Consider the following 6,000-nt stretch of genomic DNA (forward strand, 5'->3'; position numbering starts at 1 on the left):
ATCAAACTCCGATCTCCTACATTGCAGGCAGATTCTTCATCCTCTGAGCCACCAGGGAAGCCCCCCACCTTTTCTTTTCAGAGCTGGAGCTATTACGATTTTGCCATCTTTTTATTGTAATAGTCTCCTCACTGACAGTCTGCCTGCTGTGACCTCGATCCATTGTGCACCCTGTAGGTGGAGCCATCCTCTTGGGAAGATGGAGCATGGGGCAAGCGGTCACTTACCTTTCACCTTCAGCTCGAAGATCTCACTTCTCTTGGAAGTGCCTATGTTGAAGATCTCACACTGATATTCCCCGGCATTTTCCTTCTTGATGGGGTCTATGGTGAGGTTCTTGCTGTCCTTGGACAGGAAGATGTTCTTTGCGGCTTTTAGTTGCTGCTTATTGAAGATCCACTTGATGCTGATGCCCGTTTCATTTGTGATACAGGTAATGACCACCCTGTTTCCTTTTTCTCTGACCATGGGGTCGTTGACTTGGATGGAGGGCTGCCGCAGCAGGCCTGTGGAGAGAATGGAGGAGGTGGCTGACTGAGGCTAGGTCGGCGGCCTGGGGCTAAGCTCCTTCTTCGGGTGTCTTACCCACTGCCGGGGCCTAGTGAGCTCTGTGAAGGTGACCCCGAGGAGGACCCTGAGCCTGTGAACAAGGCTGTGGGTCTCTCTTCAAGAGAGGATGTGTGAGGAGAAGGCTCCCTTTCCTCCCTCACCCCAATAATACCTGGATGACCCTGACCTTTCCATTAGACATCTCTGTAGTACCTTCTCAACCCATGTGTACAGCATCCTCAGCCTGAAGTGAAACTTTTCCTGTGAACTTTGATGGATCCTTTCCTAGAACTTCCTTCGGTTCTAAAAAGTTTCAGGTCTCATTTGTTATATACCCTTCTGTGTATGTTACGGAAGACAGTTTTGCCACCCCTGTGTATCTGTAGGGGCAAGGGAACTTTACACAGAGCAGGAAAGGCAATTACTTCTCTTTAAAAAATTTATTACTGGCTTTCCCGGAGGCTCAGAGGTAAAAGATCCGCCTGCCAACGCAGGAGACGTGGGTTAGAGCCCTGGCTGGAGAAGATCCCGTGGAGAAGGGCATGGCAACCCACTCCAGTGTTCTTGCCCGGGAAATCCCACAGACAGAGGAGCCTGGCGGGTTATGGTCGATGGAGTCACAGAGAGTCAGACCTGACTGAGCAACTAAGCAACAACAACAAAATAATTTATTAGGGAATGAGGATGACCATGTCCAGTCTCCTGGTCTAGATGTATATAGTGACAGCGACCCTGTGAGCTTGGTACAATCTTGTTGGAAAGATTTCCAACCATAACCGCCCCTCGTTTTCCATCACTCTGCATCTGAGACATTAATGAGTTACTCCCATCACAAGATGATGACAGCTGAAGCTCATTCTCCTGGCGACCTGGGGAAAGCGGCTCGTGTTGGAGCCCCACAGAGGCTGCTGCTCCCAGATTGTTGAGTCCTTTACTATCACCTGGGAGGGTGCGCCCGGCCACAAGCCAGGCTGGGAACAGGGAAGTCAGTCAATTAGGGAAATATCTGTGGAAGGCTTAAGGGCAGGGGGTGGGGGCTTCCCCGATGGCCCAGCTGGTAAAGAACCTGCCTGCCAATTCAGGAGACAAGAGATGTGAGTTCGATTCCTGGGTCGGGAAGATTCCCTGGAGAAGGAAATGGCAACCTGTTCCAGTATTTGTGCCTAGAGAACCCCATGGACAGAAGAGCCTGGCGGGCTACATTCCACGGGGTTGCAAAGAGTTAGAAGTGACTGAGCACACATGTTTCCGTCTAAGGGCAGGGAAGCTGTGCAGAGCAGGGCCAGTCCTGGCTGAAATGAAGGAGGAAGGTGAGAGACAGGAAGAGCAGGGAGTGAGAAATGTCCATTTACAAGCGACTTTAAAGTGGGGGTTTCAAGTGACTTCAAACATCCAGAGGTGCAAGAGCCCCACCACTGCCCAGAAGCAGGACCCCTGTCCCCCACTCCTGGAAACCCTCCCATGGCGGAGCAGCCCCACAGTCACCATGAGACTCAGCTCCCAGTGCGCTTTAGGGGCAGGTGATCAGGGTATAAAACACAGCTCCTCTCCCTGGAGAGACAGGAGGCAGGCGTGGCCAGAGCCTCCTAGGACTCTGCATCCAGATTCCAGCGCCTGAAGAGATCACAGATCATTCATCCGTCCTTATTCCTTCCACCCTTCCCTCCCCAAGGGGACACTGAGAGCCCGTTGCCTGTCAGGCCCTGCGCTGGCTGCAGGTATAGACCGGGGAGTGAGGAACTGAGTCCTTTCCATTTTACTCCAGTGGGAGTGACACCCAGCACCTCCAGTAACCAGCAAGTACATGATCTCTGGTTCACTCAGTGCAAGGAGCTTGTCCATCGGCTACCTAAGGAGGGGAGGCCTGGACATTTCTGTCACTGACTTGATGGTTGATGCAGGTAATTTAGTTCTAGAATACAGAGAAATAATAATTCTGTTTATTCAGAATTATTTTTCTGTATCCTTTTACTTCTCAGGTCACACTCTCTCCCTCTGAGTTGGGCCTGCCCAAAGAGAAAGGATCTGAACCAACAGCTGGCTTCTGCATTCCTAGATATTATAGGAAGGCCCCCGGGATGGAGGAGAGGAGGAGCTGTGCTGCTGGCCTGACCCTGATTGGCCAGTTATGTTCTGTGTGAAGAGCTCTGATTCACTGATTGTATCCCTCTATACCTCACTTTCTTTTCCATACAATAGGATAAATGGTGAATTATCTCTGGACTGTCGGTGTACTGTAATGACCTTAAATCATTCATAATCAATGACCTAAAGCTGCGCATAGCACTGTACTACTGTACTGTGCTAAGTCGTTTCAATCCTGCCCTATTCTGTGTGACCCCATGGACTGTAGCCCACCAGGCTCCTCTGTCCATGGGGTTCTCCAGGCAAGAATACTGCAGTGAGTTGCCATTTCCGTCTCCAGGGGATCTTCCCGACCCAGGGATTAGACCTGCGTCTCCTACATTGCAGCTCATTTCTTTACCACTATCACCACCTGGGAAGCCCAAATCATTCATAATTAATTCTCTAAAACTGAACATAGAGGAGTCGCCAAATAAACTGTTTACTGTTATTTGTGTCCACAGGAGAGGGCTCCCTGGGCTGCCCGCTGCGGGGTGAGGAGCTGCCGGGGCGTCTTCTCTCCTCTGGTCCTTCTTGGGGACGCTGACCTTCCTCTGGAGTCTCCTCTGACCCCCAGGGGGTCGGCTAACGGCGCGGGGACCCAGCCTAGCCTGCTCTCCATGCTGAATGTCAGGGGAAGGACTGGACTCCACCCCTGCTCAGACGAGGCTCTTGGGGCTGAGCCCTGGCCGATGACCTGCTGAGAAACCTTGGCCTCAGGGATCTGGGGAATCATCCGCCCCAGTCAGCCCCGCCTGGGAGGCCAACACCCACCAGCGGCACAGGCTCCCCACGGTCGCTGGAGCCGGGACCCTGGGACGGGGTCTGGGAGGGGCTTCCCCGCGGGCCTGAGCGGCTCTGTCAGGGTCCCTCAGGCCAGGGCCCTGCTGGTCCTGCGGGGTCTTCCTCAGGGTCGGGGTCGCAGGGAGGGAGCCGGGGGGCTGGACTGAGAGTGCTCTCCCTCTGCCGAGCCCCTCCCGTCAGACCGGCCTCCTTTCTGCAGCGTCTGCAGGGCCCAGATCCCCAGAGTGGAAGTGGGACCCTTTGGAGTTTGTCTCCACAGTGTGTGCCCTGCACTGAACGTTCAAACCCCGACTCGGGACATAACGTAGAGGGAGATGGAGGCGCCAGCCGGGTCTGTCAAAGCAGAATTCAACCGCCCCTTTCAGCACCCCGAGGTCAGAGAGGAAGCACTCACTGTATACTTGGAGCTGTCCAGAAGCCGAAACATTAGTTAAATCAGCCTTTACAGTGATCACGGTGTAGGTTCCTGCGTCTTGCTTCCTGACAGACTGGATTATCAGGGAGCCATTGGGTTTTATTGTCTCTCGACCAGTGTTTGAAGGCCCAGGTGTATGTGAATTTTCAATTACTTGGTAGCCTTCAATTGCAGCTTGTTGATCTACCTTGTTCCCTCTGAACCAGCCATAGCCGATGATAATCCCTTCCTTTTCAAGGATGTTAAAAACGGCGACCGACCCTTCCGCAACAAGTGGGGGCACCGTTTCAACAGTGAGGCGGGCAGTGGTGGGCAGGGTCCAGAAGGATAAGAGTGAGACTAGGAGGGAAGAGAGAGATATCAGTTAATATTCTGACCTGTGTGGGGGATGGGGAAATGGTGCGCTGGGTTCTGAGCAGGTCTCTTCATCCCTCAGCCTTGGTGTGTGTTTTTATACTCTGTGTGTGTGTGTGTGTGTGTGCGCGCGTGCATGTGCGTGCGTGTATGTATATGTCCTGCTGGTTCAAGGTCAGCAGCATGACCCCCGGCACTTCAGCGCCCCCGGGCTCGTTTTTTCCTCTGCTTCCCCAGCTGTGCCCTGGCTCACCCCCTCGCTGCCCTCACACGCCTGCTCACACTCGGGGCCTCTTGGGAGATGCCCCTCACCCAGACCAGCTGCTGTAAAGACCCTCTGTGCTCACTGCTGACCCTTCCCTGCTCGGGTTCCTGCGTGATGCCTGGAGCACCCGCCAGCACACTCTCCATCTCTCTGCTTGTGTGTCTTCCTCCCCACAGAGCGCGGGCTCCGTGAGGGCAGGGGCTTGTCCGATTTTCTTGTACCCAAATTCCTGGTGAAGGAACCTCTACAGCCTGGTGTTTGTCAACTTTTAAGAGTTGTAGGGAAGGGTGTTGCTTAGTGTCCCGGTGTGTTCTTTCTGGAGTAACACCCAGACATAAATTGTTATTATCGTCATCAGTTGTCAACAAACTGCTCAGTGAAGAATAACTCGTAAAACCTACAGCAGCTGAGTCCTCCCGCCCCTCGCCAGCTCTAGCTCAAGCAGAGTCTCCTGTGGCTGAGCCCCTCCCTCCCCGGTCCACTCCCCTCTGCCCTCAGGTCTGAACAGAAGCCCCCTGTCCCCTCTCAGAGCCCTGTCTCCCCCAGGGACCAGCCAGTCTCTCATTCTCCAGTCTCCACCCCCTCCCTGAAAACTGTCCCCTCTCACCTGCCAGCAGGAGCCTGCTCCAGGGGACATGCCGCCTGCTTGCAGGGCCTGACGGGGGCTCCATGGTGCCTGCGTCTGCTGTGTCCCTCTCTCTGTGAGGAGAACTTCTGCTCCAGAAACGCTCAGAAACCCTGCAGTCCTTGTGTGAGCTCTGCTGTCCTTCCCACTGTGTGCTGGGCTTCCTCCGGGGGCAGAAGCATTTCGCTGGGTCACGTGGCCCGGGGGCGGGGTCTCTGCCCAGGCCCCGCCCCCTGCCTCCCCTCTCCTCCTTCCCTCCCTAGTGGCCCCCCTCCCCCTTCCCCCTCTGTCTGTATTTCTGTTCCCTGAACTCTGCTGAGTCCTCTGCCTTCTAGAGCAGTGATTCTCCATCTACACACACACACACACACATCTACACACACCCCTACACACCTACACACACATTCCTACACACAATCCTACACACACACACTCCACACACCTATACGCACACACCTACAAACACACATCTACACACACCCCTGCACACACACCCAATATACACACCCCTATACTCACACCCCTACACACACACTTGTGTGGACAAGCGCAAACCTGGGGTGTCCAGTTCCGGGGTCCCCACTCCTCTGGACCAGATGCACACTCAGCCTCCTCCACAGCCCTCCCTCATCCCCTTCTGGCTTTTCCCTTCAGAGCAGGAGCCTGGCAGGGGAGGCGCATCAGGGACTTCTGTCACAGGGACGTCATCCCCACGATGCATGGGAATCACCTGTGGCGCCTCATGAAGACTGCGAACCCCCAGGTGACACCTTTGAAATGTCTTAGCAGCCGCTCAGGTCACGCGCTTCCCCAGCCTGGCTGAGACTTCATAATATGGGGCGGGGCAGCCTCTCCCCAACTTCT

The 6,000-nt window shown here is 54.6% G+C and overlaps 1 pseudogene; it reads right to left on the reverse strand.

Annotated features, from left to right (window-relative positions):
- LOC138096820 (carcinoembryonic antigen-related cell adhesion molecule 7-like) overlaps nucleotides 1–5,182 on the reverse strand; it is a 38,593-nt pseudogene extending 33,411 nt beyond the window's left edge.
- Between the last annotated feature and the right edge of the window lie 818 nt (nucleotides 5,183–6,000).

The sequence above is a fragment of the Capricornis sumatraensis genome, chromosome 20 (assembly GCF_032405125.1).
Source record: "Capricornis sumatraensis isolate serow.1 chromosome 20, serow.2, whole genome shotgun sequence".
Taxonomy (NCBI): Eukaryota; Metazoa; Chordata; class Mammalia; order Artiodactyla; family Bovidae; genus Capricornis; species Capricornis sumatraensis.